Source organism: Ochlerotatus camptorhynchus, unplaced genomic scaffold (assembly GCF_037179485.1).
Source record: "Ochlerotatus camptorhynchus isolate MF236.1 unplaced genomic scaffold, CSIRO-AGI_Acam_v1.1 ptg000261l, whole genome shotgun sequence".
Taxonomy (NCBI): domain Eukaryota; kingdom Metazoa; phylum Arthropoda; class Insecta; order Diptera; family Culicidae; genus Ochlerotatus; species Ochlerotatus camptorhynchus.
The window spans coordinates 490,626-503,603 of record NW_027040751.1 but is presented as its reverse complement, the minus strand read 5'-3'; positions in this window follow the sequence as shown (position 1 = coordinate 503,603).

The window sequence follows — 12,978 nt, the reverse complement described above, 5'->3', positions numbered from 1 at the left end:
ACACATCAATGAGAAAGTGTGCAAAATTTGGTTGATTTTTACCCAATGGTAAAAAAGTTATGCCCTGTTTAATGTGTCGCAATAATTTCGAGTTCGCCCTTTACATCCTTGTCTCACACCAGCGACTACCCGGATAGGGTCGGACAAGGCTCCGTTATGCAGAACTCTGCACGTGAAAGCCTCATACTGCGCTTCGATGAGGTTGACGATTTTATCCGTGACTCCCTTGCGTCTCAGGGCGCCCCACTGATTCTCGTGATTGAGACGATCGAAAGCTTTTTCGTAGTCAATGAATACCAAATAAAGGGACTCTTGGAATTCATTGACCTGCTCGAGGAAGATGCGGAGCGTGACAATATGGTCTACACAAGATCTTCCGGCACGGAATCCTGCCTGCTGCCGTCGGAGAGTCGCATCGATCTTCTCCTGTATCCGATTCAGGATAACTTTGCACAGAACTTTGAGAACAATACACAGTAACATAATGCCTCGCCAATTGTCGCACACAGTCAGATCCCCCTTCTTTGGGACCTTCACTAAGATGCCCTGCATCCAGTCGGCCGGAAAAGTCGCGGTGTCCCAGATATTACAGAATAGTTGATGCAACATTTGTGCGGATAGCATGGGGTCAGCTTTGAGCATCTTTGCTGATATGCGATCGACCCCTGGAGCCTTGTTGGATTTCATGCTTCGGATAGCTGCTTCAATCTCCGGCAGTGATGGGGCCTCGGAATTGACGCGAGTGATGCGCCGCACCCTAGGCATCATGCCGAGATGTTGATGGCTGGTTGGCCGTCGAAACTTGAAGAAGTTGTTCGAAGTGCTCAAACCAGCGTTTCCGCTGGTCAGTGGGGTCGGTAAGCAACTGTCCAGTCGTGTCCTTCACTGGCATCCTCGGGTTCATCCTTGCTCCACTCAGGCGTCGTGAGATATCGTAGAGGAGGCGTATATCGCCAGTGTTTGCGGCTTTCTCCCCTTCGTCGGCCAGGGAGTTCACCCACGCTCGCTTGTCCCGTCTGCAAGAGCGCTTGACTTCCTTCTCTAGAGCCAAGTACCGTTGACGGGCTTCGTTCTTGGCTCCTCTGGTTCTCGCCCGCTCTATCGCGGCTTTTGCTTCTCTACGCTCCTCAATCTTCCGCCAGGTTTCATCTGTGATCCACTCTTTCCTCTCGGTGCGCAGCTCACCCAAGTTGTTTTCGCTTGTTTCTATAAAGGCATTCTTGATGGCCGTCCATTGTTCTTCTACGCTGCCACCTTCTGGAACGTCCGCAGCTCGAGTCTCAAGTTCTTCAACAAAAGACCTTTTTACCGCTGGATCTTCAAGTCGGCGTGTGTTGAACCGCCGCCCGAGTCTCTCCTCCCGTCGCTGGATCCGCGCCATGCGTAGGCGGATTTCGCCGATTAGAAGGTGATGGTCAGACGCGATGTCGGCGCTGCGTTTATTCCGGACATCAAGAAGGCTCCGTCTCCATTTTCGACTGATGCAGATGTGGTCGATCTGATTTTCGGTATGTCCATCACGGGAAACCCACGTGACTTTGTGCACTGGCCGATGGATGAAGAGCGAGCCCCCGATCACCATGTCGTTATTGCCACAAAATTCTGCAAACAGCTCACCTTTCTCGCTCATTTCGCTGAGACCATGGCGTCCCATGACACGCTCATAGCACAAACGAAGTGACAGACGGAGCGGCTCGAAAACTTTGGTGACTAACCTGCTATTGCAATTTTTCAGTGTACTACATGGCAACACCACTACTACTGGATTGTACCACATGGCAACACTACTACTGGATTGAACTAGCATTTTCACCAAATGTACTAAAATGTTTTGGTTCTATCTCTTTCACTCTACTCAAAACTGAAATGCATAAAAAAAATAACAAAATGATACACTCTTTGCACACTGTCAAAGAATCATTGTACACAAAATCAACTTTGTGCAAAACCAAAACAAAAATACTATCCCATCTGGTGGATGATGGCACAAGCTTCTAAGAAAGTTCTATTACAGCGAACCACATTATTTTAATTGATTTCTTCGCCATTTAGTCGTCTGTCACTTCGTTTGTGCTCATAGTCCGTGTTGTCGGAGCCGATCTTCGCATTGAAGTCGCCAGTGTAGATCTTGATGTCACCCTTTGGAACATTATCCACGACGGCATTTAGTTGACTGTAAAAATTCTCCTTGTCCTGTAGCTCGGCAGCATCGGTTGGCGCATAACATTGGAGTAAAGGGTGATACGGTCAAAATTGGGTCAATATCAACTTGACGTATTTCTTTCAATTTTGCATTTAAAAAACCTGAACACCCCTCATTTTGAAGGTGTGTGTGTGTGTAGAATGTTGCTCCTATTTTGATTTTGGAATTCACTCTTCAGTTGTCAAAATGCCGTCCAAGCAAGAAGAGCAGCGTATCAAAATTTTGCTCACGCATCGCGAAAATCCGAGCTACTCGCACGCAAAGTTGGCAAAATCGCTAAAAGTTGCCAAATCAACCGTTACAAATGTAATTAAAGTGTTTGGGGAACGTTTGTCGACAGCCAGGAAGTCTGGATTGGGGGGAAATCGAAAACCGGAAGCCGCTGAGACGACAAAGAGAGTTGCCGGTAGTTTCAAGCGAAACCCTAACCTCTCTCTCCGAGATGCCGCAAATAAGCTGGGTGTATCGTCTACAACCGTGCATCGAGCCAAAAAACGAGCCGGACTATCGACTTACAAGAAGGTAGTGACTCCAAATCGCGATGATAAACAAAATACGACGGCCAAAGCGCGATCCCGGAGGCTGTACACGACGATGCTGACGAAGTTTGACTGCGTGGTAATGGACGACGAAACCTACGTCAAAGCCGACTACAAGCAGCTTCCGGGACAGGAGTTTTATACGGCAAAAGGAAGGGGAAAGGTAGCAGATGTTTTCAAGCACATGAAACTGTCAAAGTTCGCAAAGAAATATCTGGTTTGGCAAGCCATCTGTACCTGTGGCTTGAAAAGCAGCATTTTCATAGCTTCCGGGACTGTCAACCAAGAAATTTACGTGAAAGAGTGTTTGAATAAACGTCTGCTGCCTTTCCTGAAGAAACACGGTTGTTCCGTACTGTTTTGGCCGGATTTGGCATCTTGCCATTACGGTAAAAAGGCCATGGAGTGGTACGCCGCCAACAACGTGCAGGTGGTTCCCAAGGACAAGAACCCTCCCAACACGCCAGAGCTCCGCCCAATTGAGAAATACTGGGCTATTGTCAAGCGGAACCTAAAGAAGACCAAAAAAACTGCTAAGGGCGAGCAGCAGTTCAAGCCAAACTGGCTTTCTGCGGCGAAGAAGGTGGACAAGGTGGCTGTACAAAATCTGATGGCAGGGGTCAAGCGTAAGGCCCGGCAATTCGGATTTGGAAAAGCGGAAGCCTAACTGAATATTTTTCCTGAATTTTATACTAATTGAACTTGAAAAAGAAATTTAATTTGATTTTTTAAATAAACGATTTCACCGATTTACACGCGTTTTCCCTTGACCAAATTTTGACCGTATCACCCTTTATGGTAAGGTTACGAACCCGTGTTCTAAATCTGGCAACGATTATCCTCTCATTAACAGGCTCCCACTTGATGAGCGCAGCACTTGCCTGGACGCTAAGTAGGAGACCAACTCCACGATGGCGGGGAGCGTGTTCACCTCGAATACCAGAGTATAGTAGTACCTGTCCCGACGGCAGTTTGTGTTCTCCAAAGTTTGGCCAACGAACTTCACTCAGTCCCAGGATTTCTAGGTTCATGCGTCGCGCCTCGTTGGCGAGTTGTGCCAGTTTACCCTGCTGGGCTAACGTCAATACATTCCATGATCCAATTCGTGTTCGTTGTTTTGCGCTAAAAGTCGTTGCCGTTAAATCAGTTCGATGTCTTTCTCTGTTGGTTTCTGTAACAATTGTAAAGGCTTCAGAGACAGTAGGTGGTTGGCCTAAGGTCTCCTATCCGCCGTGATGGGGCTGCCATCTTAGGTGTAGCTTCCGGCGAAGAGCATTTCTTATTCAGCCGCTGGATGCCAGTCAGACGCTGTTTGAGCCGCACCTCCATGGTGAACAGACGCTCGGGTTAGCGAAGCATTTCCTCTATCACCGTGCTATGGATACCGCGCCAGTGTTCGCGTCGCACCTCCTCACTCTGCTATTGTCGGATTGACAACATTGCCCAGGCTACGCCAACCAGCTGTGTCCATGTTTCAGCTGGCAGTCTTTTGTGATCATGTGACTCGTGGAGGCGTGAGGTAGGAACTTGTGAGGACCGGAGCCTAGGTATATCGCTCCTTCCAGATTGCCACTCACCATTTTGTAGCCCAAAAGCATGACAGTGTTAAAATTAAAACCAAAATATTTTTAGTTCGATTTTTTAAAATGACATATAGTTTTATTATTGTTAAAAATAAACGTTTGGAGTTTAAAAACCAGTGTTTTAAATGTAATAACATCATTTTTCATTTCAAAATCTATTGAAATTTGATTGGTGAGGAAGCAACAATATTAAATTTATATAAAAAATGTATTTACTCGATAGAACAATAACAATAAATTCATTAGATATGTCTTCACTGCCCGATACCAAGTTGAGCTGAATCTGCTGAAGTCGTTGATGCTCAACGTTGTTCACTCCTCCGATCCACATGCATTAGCATTGAGGATGGTGTAACGGAATCGGTAACGGGCATTTAGTGTGACATCAATCGAATTAGTAGAACAGCCCTAAGCGAGGAATATTTGGCAAAACATTCCGTCCCGATGTTATTGGTTGATTTGCTATTTAGATATCCAATTCGACTATTCTACTGGGGTTGAGTGCTGGTCATTTACAGGAATGAGAAGATGATCGATTCCACTGAAAAATATAAACATGTTGCAAAAAAAACCCTTGAAATATAATAATACATGATTACTAGATTCAGAATGATTGCACCTCCAACCCGATGAGATCAAGATCGTCCAAATTCGGCGCCCGATATCCGTTAAACTCGGCTATATTTGTCAACAAATCCATCGAGAGTTTCCAGGAGGATCAGAACGTTCAATAGCATCTGGATGATTTTCCTCCGGTGGCTGCTTGGATTGTTTCCCTCCGTCTGCCGTGAGTTCTGTCAGATAAATAACTTTTAAACCATTTATATGCAGCCGGGACGGAACTTGACAATCAAGCTTCTCACTATCTTAATGTTTTTGAAGAATGCCCTTCGGATAGTTGTGCGTGGTGTTTGACGAAGTTGACCAATGATGCCAGGTGTTTGCATGTAATATGCAAATGATCCTGGATAGCAGTACGTGATCGACGTGACACAGCGAGTCATACGGGAGAAAGAATAGATTGATGAGTGACCACTACTTTCAATACCTACGGCATGCTCAGTGAACGTTCTACCACTACAAATGTTGATCTGATAAGGAGAGTGAGAACGGCGATGGACACCCGACACCAATGAACACCCAGCAGGTCATCAAATCCTCATCGTAGCTACAACAGATCAGTGCTACTACTATTCGCATCGAAGACGGTCGAAGATCGAGGAAAGTGAAACATCACTATGTGATTTTGTATTACCTTAATTTTAAGTAAAACTACTATTTAATAAATGTGCTAGTTGTGTGGTCTAAGTTCAGTTTGAATAAATTATTATGTGCTAGTGTTAAGTGTTTAAACGGTGTTTTTCTGCATGAAGCTGCATTAGAGCTAAAACGGCTCCGAACATTGATTATGAAGTGAACCGCCATTATTTACACTGGGCTCACCAAATCATCAACAAACGGATAAAATCGATAGGCGATATTAGTGATTCCCGTAAGTCCATTAAACCCATTGAAGCAACATCTGGTCCTTCGAGCCGGATGGTCGTCGAGCCGATTCCGACCACCCGGAGAAACTACGGCAAATGGCACCATCGCCATTCCTGCATGTACATCTGAATAGAGGATATCGCCATCATACTTACCACCCATTCGCCATCATCCGACGTCCCATTGTGGAGGGAGCTGCTGATCAAATTCAATACAAGGCATTGAAATTTGATTGAATAGGTGAGTGGTATTCCAATAACTTTATGTTTTCATCGCATGTCTACCGGGTCTTTAAGTTGCTTGCATGTTCATATCGTCGACGAGATCTTCCTATGATCCAGCAGTCGAGCAGTTTGAAGCGAACGTTAGAGTGCTGAAGCAGCTTGGAGAGAGCACCGAACATTGGGATATACCGCTGATCCATTTCCTCACAAGCCGACTTGATCCTGTGACTCGACGTGATTGGGAAGAATGGATCAGCAGTATATCCCAATGTTCGGTGCTCTCTCCAAGCTGCTTCAGCACTCTAACGTTCGCTTCAAACTGCTCGACCAATTAATGCAGCTCAGCAGAGGACTCTCGACGTATGACCGGAAAATCGAACAATGCTTGAACATAATTGCGCTTTAGAACCTTCGGGTTTTGGAAATGCTCGATCAGTAAATTCCATGCAGCGGGATAATTAATGCCGCTAATCGGTATAGTTTGGATCAACTTAAGTGGTTCCTCAGCTAGTGACGACCAAAGGTAATAAAATTTTTGAATGCTGGAAAGTTCCGACGAAGAGTGGACAAGCGATGCGAACAAGTCATGAAACTTAAGCCAGCTTTCATAGTTGCCAGTAAACACCGGTAGCTTAACGTCGGGCAGCTTTACATGATTCGAACTATGGCTCTGAGTGTGGAGGACGGAAGTGGGCGTATTCACAGCAGGGATATGGCAGTGTTGTAGAAGAAAACCCTTAACGTTGTAGAAGTGTGTTTCAAATTCGGCTCTTTCTTTGAGGTATTGTTCTACAGCATCAGAGGACTCGTCACAAGTCTCTAAATCTAATTGTACCTTATTAAACTCAGTCCACAGCGACACGACCGCTTCCAAGCGTACGGGTACCTCGGCTCTGTCTCTCTCCTCCTGGTAAGATCCGACGAAATTCTTGATGAGTGAGAAAGATGTCAGGATACTGCGACGTCTCGTCTTCAGGAGTCGTAGTTTCCTTTCAGCGGCGGACATGTTGGTTGGTTGACGAATCCAAACCTATAATTGAGACCAGGTAGCCCGGACAAGAAGAAAATAACAGAATGGAGCGGTAATTACCTTCTAGAAGGCAATTATTAGCCTTGTATTTGTTGAAATTCTCCTTCTCACGAACTACTCTGCGTCGTTGGATGAACCCAGGACCAACAAGGGTGGTGACGTCACAGGGTTATAATTTTCTCGAATCGTCCACGTGTCTGTGTCCGCGTAGACCAACAGAGCTGGAAAACACACAGAAATAGCTGCTAAATCTCACCAAAATGGTAGTGTGAAGTATGGCTTCTCGATGCCATACGGTGCGGTGCGGTGCTAGTGTTCCAAAGGGCAATGGCTACTTGCTTGCACAACGATAGGTCACTGCAATCCATGAAGGACTTCAATCTCGATGAATCACTCCGGGGATGCCGGCCGGAGGTTCACACAGCCGTAGTTGTGGATCATAGGAAGATCTCGTCGACGATATGAACATGCAAGCAACTTAAAGACCCGGTAGACATGCGATGAAAACATAAAGTGATTGGAATACCACTCACCTATTCAATCAAATTTCAATGCCTTGTATTGAATTTGATCAGCAGCTCCCTCCACAATGGGACGTCGGATGATGGCGAATGGGTGGTAAGTATGATGGCGATATCCTCTATTCAGATGTACATGCAGGAATGGCGATGGTGCCATTTGCCGTAGTTTCTCCGGGTGGTCTGAATCGGCTCGACGACCATCCGGCTCGAAGGACCAGATGTTGCTTCAATGGGTTTAATGGACTTACGGGAATCACTAATATCGCCTATCGATTTTACCCGTTTGTTGATGATTTGGTGAGCCCAGTGTAAATAATGGCGGTTCACTTCATTATCAATGTTCGGAGCCGTTTTAGCTCTAATGCAGCTTCATGCAGAAAAACACCGTTTAAACACTTAACACTAGCACATAATAATTTATTCAAACTGAACTTAGACCACACCAGGAATGTAAAATAATGTTTCTATTCTAATTTGGATTTTATTCGGAGTTTCTACCACAGTTTAGCAGCTTGTACATCATTTTCTCTCAACACAATGAAAACAATTATAAACAAACAACAATATCCATCCCTTAAAAAACGCTGTGCACTCAATTTTTCAACTTTCCTTTCGCAAATATGAACAATTAAAAACGCCATTGACATCAACATTAATTCCGGCATCACTGCCAGCCAGATTGATGCGATCCCTCTATTCTTTTTATTCCACGATTGCTACTGTCAAATCGACCAATCTGGTTCGGATTTGATAGAAAATTGGCTCGAAATCGCTACCCGATTGTTAAGTCCTGTCCCAGATATGCAGTACTCGTAATTCCAAAGACCTTGATCGATCATAACAATAGAAATTCCAAAATTTAAAAAAAACAGACAGCAAATACCAAATTAAACGCGGTTTCACAATTGAAGAATCAAAGTGACGATTGACTCACAGATGGCAAATGGGTGAAAATGGTAATGACGTTATGATGTCTGTCAAATTGCATCATTGCGGATCTTAAAACTAGGTGTCGCATAACCAGTTTTGGTTTTGCTTTGATTCGCCAAGAATGACCTTCCCAATATCCCGATTGTTCTGGTATCAACAAACTATTACTATTTCAAAACCACTTCATTCGAGCAGTTAAAATGACGTTTACTACCACTTTAACTTCGTAATAGAAGAATATTCTGAGATTTTTTTCGTCTAGAACCACGAGAAAAGTAGCCAAAATATGTGCGTTTTATAAAAAAAAATAGTAATTTGTTGGTCCAGTTTTATGAAATCGCTGGTAGAAAGTCACACCCAAACTGCTTGACAAAGTGGTCAATTGAACTCTAACAGCTGGCCTTCAACAACAAGTTCAAAAAATGTCTCTAATGTGAAAACATGTTGATGGGACGAAAATCTTCCAGTTTAATCGCAACTTTTGAATAGGAAGCACTAAGGATTCTTTCCAAATTAGTGGCACATATCCAGTCTGCAATGATTCATTAATAAGGTCCAGCAAGATGTGGCCAATGACATGAAAGCAATCCTTGTCTACTCCAGTTTTATTAACACGGCACCGCTCAAACGTCATTTTTTTCGTACAGTTCATTGCGTGCATTGGTACTGCAGCGTGACGTCACAAATGAACTCAGTATTCATCGGATGAACTAATTTTTTGACAGTTCAGTGGTACTGTTTACAAGCACTTAAAGTTTTTCGAAAAACACAATTTAAAATTTCCGCGGAAATGTGCGGTGAAAAGATGTTGCTCGCTGACAATGCAGAAGTGTGGTTTACACGAGGGGCACGCAATACAAAGAAGTTGAAGTTAAAATGCAATCAAAAGTACTTAAAGCAATTAATGCGTTTTGAAGTAGTACTGACGGTAATTAAAATTATCTATCCGTAATTAATGTAATTTAAAGTATTGAAAATGTAATTAATGTACTTTAATTACGACATTTCAACTGTAATTAATGGAGTTAAAAAGTAGTTAATGTTCTACATTGTGTAATTAATGTAATCAAAGCAGTAGTCAATGGAATTAATTTAATTACAGCCGTTGCCTGCGTTGGAGTTAAAGGTTATTGCGTGTCCCTAGGGTTTACATCTCACTGCAGTCTAAAGAATTATCGAAAAAATCTACCCAAGAAAAAATCGACTAAGTCCACGTAAACAGTACCACTGAACTGTCATCCGACGGTGCAAAACTTTTTTTCTTTTCTCGGAAAAATCTCGTTTTTCCTTCGTCTTTCATGTCGGCTGTCACGTCGAAAATGGTTTACATGATCGAAAATTGATTTCAATTAGTTCTACGACGTTTCAATTTGGTGGTGTTTGCGCAGTTCCCGTTCAGTGTTTTGCTCGAATTGTTAAGTACATTAAAATCTTATTTAGTACATTAAAATCTTATTTATTGCATACATGTAGCAATGTGTACCTGAATCCTTTCCGATCGAAGAGTAAGAAGTAGTTTAAAGTTTTGCTTACTATTTATCTCATCAAATGATTTCATAGGTGGCTGTAACAGACGAACCAGCATACTGGAAGCAACCACCAAAACGGATCAGGGAGGATTTAGGGTAGAGAACTACTTCGGCCTAATCGCCCATTTTGGGCCTATCGAGCAGAAAACTTCAAATAAATCCATGATGTCAGAGTTAACAAGGCAATTATGCGTTTGGTATGATACTTTAGTTAATAAGCTACCAAATGAAGTCAATGAGAACGCGAGGTATGAAAGTTTGCACAAATTATTCCCAAAAACAAAAGAAGCGCTCCGACCGAATCAATTTTTAACTTCATCCGATAGGCCGAAGTGAATTCTTTGGCGTTTCAATGGCGTTTCAATGCGTTAGGCCGAGTTTAGAATCCGTAGGCCGAGTTTGGCCTCAAGAAGCAGTGTTAGACTTCTGACAATATTTCAACAATTGGTTTCTCTTTATCAAATCTTCTGGTACATACGGAAAGGTAAATAAATTTGGAAGCCATCAGTAATAAAAACATTCCGTTTGGTGCTAAACTGCGCTAGATTAAGATAGACTAAATGCGGGTTGTGCTTAATAGGCCGGAAATAGGGTATTTAACCCTATATAGAAAATTTGAGGATATTGTTTACGGCAAGAAAACGAAAAGGTGGTACGATTCATTCTCTGTTCGTTCTCGAGTTCGATGGTTCAAAGCTGTTAGTTATTCATTCTGTATGTGACAGGACAAACTTATGTTACACTCAGCGTTACACGTATGTGACAGGACAAACTTATGTTACACATCTCATTGGGTTCTCAATGCAATCATAATTAACAAGAACATCCTCCTACAAAACAATTTCGATATCGTATATGCAACAAAATCTTTTGAGGAACTTCGGGATATAGCGAATACGAAAGCATTTCATATAACCACATAAAATGTTAACTGCATTAAAAGGCTAACACGTTCTCAGTACAAGTAAAAATTACGACCTCGATCCTGAAAACTATGGTTTGTGCTTCAAATGAGGTTCCTCCACCAAAACTAAACACGCTTAAATCAATCTGCCATACGTACTTGCACCAATTTGAAACGTCAGCGACATCATACGGACGAAGAAATGAACCTGCAGCGCAGCAGGAACTTACCAGGCTGTGGAATAATGATCATGAAAATAAAGACATTTAGGCTTGCGGAGTGTTTCTTAGCACCGAATACCCATTTCTCGCTGCATCGCCGGATGCAATTGGGTCATGTAGTTGTTGTGGTACATTTTCCGTTGAAATTAAATGTCCATTTCGACTACGCAACAAATTTCTTTCAGACAGTCAATTGTCTATTAAAGATCTGACCAAAAACCCAAATTCATTCATAAAGATTCAAAATGATGCAAATGAGCTTGTTCCGGAACATGAGTATTATTATCAAGTTCAAGCACAAATACACCTCTCAAAAGCAGATTTGGCTATTTTTATGATCATGGAGTGAATCAGATTCAGTAATTATTTAAGTTCTCAAAATGATGTTTGGAACAAATGCCTAGAAAGAACTCGTCTTTATTTTTTTTTTAAATTTAATGCCTGAACTTTTGGGTAACTACTACCTAAATAAAATGAGTAACAATAATCTGACATTACATTAAGAAAACTTTAAATACATTTAAAATCGAATTAATTGTGTTTTAATAATTGAAAACATTGAGGATGCATCCAACACACGAAAATAGATTTAGGATTACGTGCTCGGTATCAATATTCGGCGACTGTGTTAGAGAAACCACTTTTTCCCGTAACGGAAACGCCTCGTTTTCTGATGGTAAAATTACACATTTTCGTGCACGAAACGTATGGAATTTTTGATTTATTCGATAGATAATAAAAAAAACGTAAGTTGATTGGAGGAATTTCTTACTAAAATTTTCAAAATCGTGAGATATTTGCGATCAATCAAATAAATTCTCTTTTTTTCTAGCGTCCTGTAGAAAACCTTTTACCTAAATTCGAAGTGTTTCTGGTTAATTGACAAGGTCATGTGGTATTCGGTCATTGCGAGAATGTGTATGTACCACTTCAATACTGTTACGCATTTGACCACAAACGTTTGGCTGCTGGGTACATTTTCAAATAGCTTTGGGGATGATGTGGCTGACGGCAAGGCGAGCGAACGTTCAATGAAAATTAACTCTTAAACAGCAATATGGTGGTTCTGAAAAGAACCGTTTTGTCGTGATAGTTGAGTAATGCTGAGCTATTAGGGTGTTCAACACGGATGAGGCTGGCGAGCTGCATGTAGTTTGGAACGAGGGTTACGCGCTTGGCATAGATGGCTCACAGCGACTCACGAAAAGCTACTGAATCCGATCAGTAGCGGTGCGGCTTCTTCCTCCTTCTTCGGTGAATCGAGGGTTCTTGAGGGCCGCCTTGATAGCTAGCTGCTTGCGGGGAACCTTTCACTGTGTACTTGAGAAAAATTTACAATGCTAGCTGCAATGCAATCGATGCTAATTTTAATTATCATAGCAACAGTTGCAAATTCGTGTAACTTTCAATAGTGACCTTTTGAAAAGTGATAAAGTCTTAATTCTTCACAATTAGACCACTTTCATGCCGTGATTGCCACAAATTCAGCACCTGATATTGCACCCCCAATGTTGCATTAAAAATACGTGGTATGTTAGATTTAAACTAATTGGAACTGAAATCAGATTGATGAACTTGACAAATGTCCAGAATATACTTTTTAACAAATTGATGGTGATCCTGAAAAGAACCATTTTGTCATGATAGTTGAGTATTACTGAGCTATTAGGGTGTTCATAGCTGGCCCACAACGACTCACGAAGAGCTACTGAATCCGACCAGTAGTTGTGCGGCTTCTTCTCCTTCTCCGGTGAATGGACGCTTACGTGGGCTGCAGCTCACTGCTTGCGGGCAGCCTTTCGTTAT